The 9055-nt window shown below is 38.8% G+C and overlaps 1 pseudogene; it reads left to right on the top strand.

The window, feature by feature from the left end:
• The first annotated feature begins 5861 nt into the window (after positions 1–5861).
• Positions 5862–7186, top strand: LOC114696768 (annotated as a pseudogene).
• Positions 7187–9055: the final 1869 nt, after the last annotated feature.

The following is a 9055-nucleotide window of genomic DNA, read 5'->3' as shown; positions in this document are numbered from 1 at the left end:
TTGCTATAATTACACCACATTTTCACCATGACCACCAGTAACAGTCTTATCTCATATCTAGTTTCTCAATTTTGTTCCATCAATCTACATGAATTTTGAAAATATATACCAACATATGGTTTCTAGATTCCTGTAGGTTATTGGTAAATTGTCTTGATTACATCAGTTTTCAATACATAAGCTATTCTAGGTCTTTTGTATTTCCTTGTAGTTTGGAGTTAATTTTCCAATATATGCAAAAGAGCTATGGCGAATTAATTATGATTGTTCTGGCTGTAGACCAAGCTGGAGGACTATTGAGTTACCCAGACATAAATTTGGAACACATCTTCATTTAGTTAAGTTTCTGCACTTTCTTATTCTTGGATTTCTTAAATCAGAATTTTGTATTTTCAACCAATAGATTTTTTGTATTGTATTATATTCATATTTTCAATGTTTTGCATTTTTACTATGAGTATTATTTAATATCAAATCTCATTTTTCATTGCTTGTTTATGAGACAGAAATTATTGTGCATCAATTTTGTATCTCATGACCTTCACTACTTGGTTCTAGACTTCTTATGATTATTTTGGATTTTATACTCGAAAAATTATGTCACCTGAAAATATAGACAGACATTTTTACTTCTTTAGAAGACTCTAAATCATAGGTTTTCTTCCATCTTTGTCTAAACTGAGCTAATGCGGTATTATGGTATGGTTACAGAGAGTATATTTGTATATAGCCTCTAGACAAGGGGATTAAAATAGACATATCATATGTAAAAGCAATTTTGGATTCTTAGAATGAGCCTCATTTTTATATATAAATTTCATACTTTTTAATACACATTTCATTTGATTTGTTATTTTGTGAAAATTTTTAATTTTTTTTCTTAAAATACATCATTTGTCCTAGTGAGTTTTCTTGTCAGTGTGATACAAGCTAAGGTCATCTGAGGAAAGCGAACCTTGACTGAGAAAATTCCTCCATAATATTGGCCTCTAGACAGGTCTATGGGGCATTTTCTTCATTAAGGACTGATGTGGAAGGGCCCTTTCACACTGTGAACAGTTACATCCCTGGGCAAGTAGTCTTAAGTTGTATGGAAAAGCAGACTGAGCAAGCATTGGGAAGAAAGCCAGTGAGTACATGAAGTCTGTTTCAGTGACTGCCTTAAGTCCCTGATTTGACATCCTTTCATGATGTAGGGTAATCCATAATACGATATAAATCATTTTCTTCACATGTTATTGATCATGCTGTTTATTAAAACAATAGAAAATAAACAGGACACTGGTCTACAATTTTATTTTATAAGGTGTTCATCTAGCTTTACATCTTGGGAATGCTATCCTTATGAGATCAGTATTTCCTGTTTCTATAGTCTGGAAGAAACTATGACACAATTTCTTAAATATTTGGTGGAATGTGACAGTGAGAATAATTACACAAGGTGCTATTTCATTATTATTAAATGTTGTTATTGCTGCATATTTTGTAATTAAAGTTTACCTAGTCAGTTTATTTAACTTTCCTGGTGTGATCTTTAGTATTTTATCTCTTTTGATGAATCACTCCATTATTTCTGAATTGTGGAATTAGTGGACATAGAAGCTGCTGTATGTTAATGAGCAGTGCCCCTTTACCTAAATTCATGTGCTATAGCTTCTAATTCCCATGCCTCAAAATGGAAATGAGCCCTTGTAGTGGCTAAGTGATAAAGATTACATATTTAACGATTAATCTTAATCACTACTTTCTGGCATCCTTAAAGAAGAAATATTAACACATACAGAAACTAATCATGAACTTTTGGGGCTGGTGAGATAATTGCGGGTAAAGAAGGTACTTGCCACAATGCCTGGCAATCTTAGTTCTATGCCTGGGACTGGCATGATGGAAGGAGAAAACCATGTCCCCAAAGAATGAACTCTAACCATGTGCCATAGGGCAAAATTTTCCCAGCCCTGCCACATACGCACAAGTAAATTTAGTTTTAAAAACTAAGAATGAACTTTCTGGCAGGAAAGACCTTTGAAGATATTGCATATAGGAGACTGTCTTTGAAGCAAAGATGTCTGAGAAGAATTCAATTCCAAATTGACCTTGGATATTTTCATAGGTAAAACAATAAACCTGTTTCTACTTTGTGATATTGTATTATAATCATAGCAAGTAAATGCAGAAATGTTCATTATTTACTTTAGCTTTTCCCTGTCCATGGGTGCAATATTGAATATTATGTTGCTCCACATTCAATATTTCCTCAGGAACCCTATTTTGCTTGTGATTCATGGAATTTGCCAATCTCTCTAAATAAAAGGTGGTGTTCTGTTCACAATGTTACTCATCTGGTGAATCCAGTAAGACATAATGAAATTCCAGTTTGTTCATTTCTTTTTTAATTTTTCACTATAAATATAAGATGTGATGACTTTAATCTCTTTCAATGATATAATTACCTTTGAAATTTCTGATCTTCCATGTAGACGGAATGACAATACAGCCTAATTGTTAGAACACTCAAGTGATCAACTTTCATTTGAAAAGAACATTAAACCTCAGAGGACAGGATAGAAAAGAGGTAAGTTCTGAGATCATCATATGAAATCAAGAAGGTGAAGGATAATCATAGCAGAAAAGTCCTATTTGTATATGCTTTACATGCTGAAGCAAAATTGTTTTCAGGGTGATAAAAGAGATGGATCAAGGATAATGCTAAAATTGTATCTTGAGCATGTAGAAATATAAAGTGATCCTTTAAGTGCATGAGTATGTCAATAATGTTATTGGTTTCAGGTTAATTGTATGAATCCTGTTACACACACTATCTTATCAAATGATCAAATAACTAAGTTGTTAAAAATTCTGCCAGCAGATGAACAAACATAAAAAGCATAGAAAATAGATAGGAAGTGGTCTCAAAGTTGAGGTTTGCAAACTATTAATAAATTAAGATTAATTTCTTTAAATCATAAGGGCTAAACCTTCAGGATTTCTTTGCTGGTGATTATTAGCTAGCTTGAGGCTGCAACTCAAATGTCTTATCCTCATTTTTGCCTTTATTCCTTCCATCTTCCAAAATTATGTCACAGCATGAGACTTCACTGGATGGGAAATTGAATTGGGGCTCTGTATTAGCCAGAGTTGTCTAGAGTACAGAACTTACAGAATACACACACACACACACACACACACACACACACACACACACATATATATATATATATATATATAATGTGTGTACATATATATATATAATGTGTGCACACATATATAAACCTTACATTACTTATCATATGTGTGTGTGTGTGTGTGTGTGTGTGTGTGTGTGTGTGTGTATGTGTGTGTGTGCAAGTATATATCCCAGTTTATACCTGGGATTTATTAGAATGGCTTAGAGGCTGTGATCTCCTGGCAGAAAGGCAAAGACCCCAGTAGATATTTACTCCACAGACCAAGTCTGGATGTCTCAGCTGATCTGTATTCCATGATCGAATCACCAAAAAAAAAAAAAAAAAAAGTAGATTCTTATATCAGGGAAGCTATGCGTCAGTATCAGGACAGCAGATATGCTGAAGAGAATCAAGGAAGGAGGTGTGGGAAAGTAGACAAAAAGCAAAAGCTTTTTTCTTACATGTCCTTTTATGTAGGCTGCCACCAGACCTTCAGACCCAAATTTGACGTTGATCTTCTAAGTTCACAAATCCAGGATTAGGGTGGAGCTTCACAGCTCAAATGATCCAATGTAGAAAAATTTTTCACAAGTTGTCCAATCTACTTGGGTTTTATTTTCTTCCAAATATAGACAGATTGACAACCAAATTCAGTCATCACAACAGCCACTTCCTTGTGGATATAAGGACAAACATTTAGAGTGTGGTGTGCTGATTTAGTAAAGTGTCACTTGTAGGTTCTCCTCCAAGATCCATGACTTCACTAGGCCTGGACAAGCTAGATTTCCAGTACCTGGTAGGCTTTCCCTCTTGTTGAACAAATCCTAAGTCCAACTAGAGAACTGCTGGTTACTGCCACCAAAGTATGTGTGCAGCTACTGTGCCCTAAGAGTTATTATACAGTGATGATCATTGTTAGGGTTCTTGGGTATAATACTCAGGTACAACTATTGGTTGATTTTTTTTTTTTAATTTTCATTTGGAGACTTTTATGGCCTCTTCAGGTACCTTGAAAGCTTGTCCTTAGGGAGGAGGCCATCATGTAGGTAACATCCCAGGGGCCTCTGGGAACTTTGTCCTAAATATGTGGATATGTACTTACTTAGTTGATGAAAAAAGAGGCCATGAGCCTAACCAAGGGGGTTGAGCAAGTGTGAGAGCAAGCCACACCTAGCTGTGAAAGGAGTCGTTAAGTAGGTGCCTGCTGCTGCTCCCAGAAAAGAGGAAAGCCGTGGTTCCTTCCTTGCTCCCGAGGTCATGGTGAGAAATGTTGCAAAAGACTGGCTCAGGCTCCTTTTTTTTTTTTTTTACATTGATATAGACTTTAGTTTATTGATACAAATTTAAAGATAATTTTGTTATATTGTATATATATTTCTAATCTTGTTTAAGGTATTATGTTTGCCCATCTCATTTGAAATTGTAATGTATAATTAAGAAATACTAATAAGTAGTCATTCATGATAATCACACTTATAGTCATATTAGTTATGTTTCCAAGGTCAAGCAGAGATATATTTTAGATAGACAGATCATCTTCAAACACTTCAAAGACCTACAGAGACCCTGGAGGAGATGGGAATGAGGACTGGGCTGGGAGGAAGTGGGGGGCAGAGGGAGGAGAACAAGGGAATCCAGGGTTGCCATGTAAAATTAAATTAAATTATAAAAAAAAATAAAATGTAAGTCAGAATACCAGGAGTTTAAAAAAAATCATTTTAAATGTCAGACTCCTTTTTGATGCATGTAGCTACCTGGAGTATCCCTTGGCCATTCCTCTTGGAACTCTGGCTCATTTTGTTTAGCCCCACCTGTCTCTCCCACTAGCCTGGCCCATGCCACCTCCACCAAGCCCAAGTCATCCAGGTGCCGTAGGTAGCAAAGCCCAGGATCCGCCGCACTTCTCAAACTGTGCTTTTCGTAGGAAAGTGTCTCGGTGAAGAAACCCCTACTGCCTCTTCTACTCTGTAATGCTCTCACTTTGCTTCTTCCCAAAGTGGTGGCATTACTCCAGCCCCGAGCCAGGCGGTCTTGGGGGTGGGGCTTGGGGGACCTTCCTGAGAACCCTTGCCTCCCTGCAGGTCCTGAGGGTGCTCTGGTGAGCCAGTGTGAGCAGGCAAGCTAATAAGCACAACCTAGCAGCCGGTTGGATGGATGGTTATGTTATGGTTAGTTGGATACCTAGGTGCTGAACTGATTCTTCCAGAGGCTGAACTTAATCCTCCAGGCTGTGCCCCTTCTGCCTTGGTTCAGTTTTCTGCTGACTTGAGAGGCCAAACTGATGAGAATTCCTCAGGGGAAGCTGCTGACTGATGTGTCACCCCAGAGGGGTTACTCCCTTGCCTGGGGAACTGTGAAAGGAGCCTCGGTGGAAACAGCTGTTCCTTGACTTTTCACACAACTGAAGTTGGACACCAGACTCAGTGTTGGGATGCTTGTCTGTATCTCATCATCTATGTTGATGATTGCATCCAACTAATCAAGAGTGAAGTTCAAAGAGATACTTCTGGACTCCCTATTCCAGACACAAGTTAAGTCTAGAAGAGAGGAGACTCCTGTTCTGACTCGCTGGTCTTCATTCAGGAGCTTGACTTGACACTGTCCATCTGACTGATCCTTGAACAGCAGTGGCTTCGGGTTTTGTTGGGGATGGACGGGGAAGAGTTCTGAACTCCAGATCATAAGGGATTTTCCACAATGGACAGAGTTTATGAAATTCCCGAGGAGCCAAATGAACTTCCAGTTTCATCTCTGGAGATGTCATCCGTGGACCTAACCCACGCTTTGCCTTTCCAATCAGTATCCTTTTCTCCACCTTTCTGTACTGTGGGAGGCTGCATCTGCCTTGTGTGTGGATAGGATTTATCAAAAGAATAGCAAAACCTTCTGGATGAAATACACCTTTTCCTTCTTTGTGTTTTCACTCATTATGGTTCAGTTGGCCCTCATTTTTGACCACAAACACCTGGCCAAAGATAGAACACTATTGTTATTATTATCTTGGAAACTGTTATTAGATGTTTGGAGGCCATGATTAAGTATCTTACACTGTGGAATAAAGAGGGCAAGAGGAGCCCTGTGTCAGCCTCACCAGAAAGAAGATGCTAATAGATGACCAGGGGTGCTGATAGAATGTGAGGCGGGCCACTCCATCCAGACATGCCTATGCACCATAATGCCTACAAATGTATGTCAAAGATTCAAGCCTTCCTGGCCTCAGTGCTCCAGCTGACCTATCAGCTTTATGTGACTCTGATCTCTGCAGAGATCCCTCTGGGTAGAGATATGCTAATGATTTTTCTCCCTGATATCTGTCACCTCTGGATCTACTCTCTGCAATACGTTGGCTATCCAGATCCAGTACGGTGACTATAAGATTCAGCTTGGGCCACTGGAAGTACTTTGTATCAACATCTGGAGGACATTGGAAGTCACTTCTTGCCTTGTGATTCTGGTGCTCTTCTCAACCACCTCGAATTTGAAGGCCATGCCTTTCTTAGTACTCAACTTCTTGATCATCCTCTTTAAGCCCTGGGTTAAGTTCTGGAGGAGTGGTGCCCAAATGCCAAACAATATTGAGAAGAATTTCAGCCAGGTGGCACTCTGGTGGTACAGATTTCTGTCACCATCTTCTACACTGGCTTCAACTTCTTTTACTGGTCAGTCATGAAGTTGGAATTGAGAGACAGAGACCTTGTTGACAAAGGTCAGAACTGGGGACATATGGGACTGCACAGTAGTGTGAGATTGGTAGAAAATGTGATTATGGTCTTGGTTTTTCAGTTCCTTGGAGTCGAAGTGTTACTGAATTACAGCCATTCCTTGATTGATGTGCAGCTTATCATTGCTTATCTGATTTCCACTGGATTCATGCTGTTTTCTTCCAGTGCCTTCACCCATTGCGCTCACTCTTCATTCATAATGTGATAGACTTTCTCCTCTGCTGCCATAGACACCATCACACAAGGGCTAAGACCTCAGAGTCATCTTGTGAGGCTGGAACAAGACAAAGTATTCTCTGATTCTTTTTCTTCTGAACATTTTAGGGTAGGTTTGGGGTTGGCAAGAGCAACTGTGAAGTTGAAGGAGACAGTGTACTCCCAGGATCATTTTCTCAACTCTTCTAGTAAGCCTATCAAAAGAAAGACTGACCTCCTAATAGGCTTTACTTCTTTATGATTGATTACTATGTTCAGGTACCAGCACTAGACACTGTTTATTTAGTTCATCACCCTCCTACACAAGTCAGTTGTAATAACTTCAGGCTACCTCAATGAGGCTCTGAATTTCCAGCTTTGCTCATTTTATTTGAGTTATTATTGAGTTTCTCCATTCTAATCTGAACTCTACCATGACACATCTGGACTGGTCAGAGGATGTGACTGCTTACTAACAATGAGAACATCCCAGAAAACAGTCTGACTCTTGTGGTACCTTTACCTGTGAAAGTAGATGGGATATTTTCTCAAATGAGAAACTGTGGCTAAGAAGAAGGCCCCATTATTAAAGAAAGCTATTCCCCAGATGAGTTAATACTCCATTAGGATTTTACTAGTGCTCATTCAGCAAAGGCTTCTCTTTTTAAAAATCTTCATAGGCACTCCTTTATAAAAGAGTGTGCCAAATAGGATTCCTTCTAGGAACATAAAGAATGGCTTTTTTTTTTTTCAAGGCAGGAGCTCATGTATCTCAGACTCACTATGTAGCTAAAAACTATGTAGCTTGAACTCCTAATCTTTCTGCCTTTATCTTCTGAGTGCTGGGATTACAGATATGTGCCACTACATTTGGTTTCTATGATGCTGAGGACTGAACCCAGAGCTAGGCGAGCACCATTTATGTGGTGCTGAGCATTGGACCCAAGGGTAGATAAGCGCTCTACCAACTGAGACATCCTCGGCCCTCAGAATGACTCCTAAGGAACTATGTAGGCATCCAGTTCAACTGAGGGAAATGTTTGAATGAAATTTCATACCTGGTGCCCCCTTATTAGGGATTCCCTCTGATAGAGGTTTTTTTTTTTGTGAACAACAGAGAAGCTAAACTGTAACTGGAGGTGTTTATGATATATGAAAGGAATGCAGATTTCTTTGTGTCTGCTACTGTCCTAAGTATTTTATTGAGTTTCATTTCAGGGACTGAAGTAATAATGGCTAAGACAGCACCTTCAGGTTATTGTGTATTGAGTTGGGTGACTCCACAGCAAAGGAAAGGTGGAAGAAAGAAACTGACAACACAAGATTTCAACACTGCTTTCTCCCTGCAGGACTTTACTTGCTAATGAGGAATGTAGATTTTTTTTTCAATCTTTTTGTCATTAACAAACCCCAATGGCCAAATATATATGTATTCTCATGTATCATCGTGCACATATCTCATACCAGTGGAGTACTTTGGTGGGTTTGTCAGATGGACGCATAGAAGGTAACCAAACAATTGATGTTGTTCTGGCCACTGCGTACTAGAAAACCAATTTTCCCAGTATTATTTAATAAATGACTTTCTCTCACAGACCAGGAAAGTGAGATGAACTCTTAAAAGTACATCCTAGCTGAGGCATTATTGGCAATTGGTGGCTGCTTGGAGAGGGAGAGTTAGTTTTCTTCATGGATTAGCCCTGAGAGATTTCTAATACTCCAGGAGGCTTCTATGCTCCTCCATTTGTGCACAGACTGGACTGAGTACATAAGTGGAAAAAAAAGAGAAGTTACATGGATTTGAAAGGGAATAGTGGTGAAGGGGTGTAGTGGAAGAATGTAATGGAGGGGATGACAGATAGCCTAGATTGATAATTTACTTCTAAAAGCATTAAAAATGAATAAAAAATGTAAAACCAGGAAAAAGAGGCCCATGACTTTGAATGAAAACAAATAGGGGTATATGGGAGTGTA

Source organism: Peromyscus leucopus, chromosome 15 (assembly GCF_004664715.2).
Source record: "Peromyscus leucopus breed LL Stock chromosome 15, UCI_PerLeu_2.1, whole genome shotgun sequence".
NCBI classification, from domain to species: Eukaryota; Metazoa; Chordata; class Mammalia; order Rodentia; family Cricetidae; genus Peromyscus; species Peromyscus leucopus.
The sequence above is the reverse complement of the archived record's forward strand: the minus strand, read 5'-3'. Positions and strand labels throughout refer to the sequence as shown.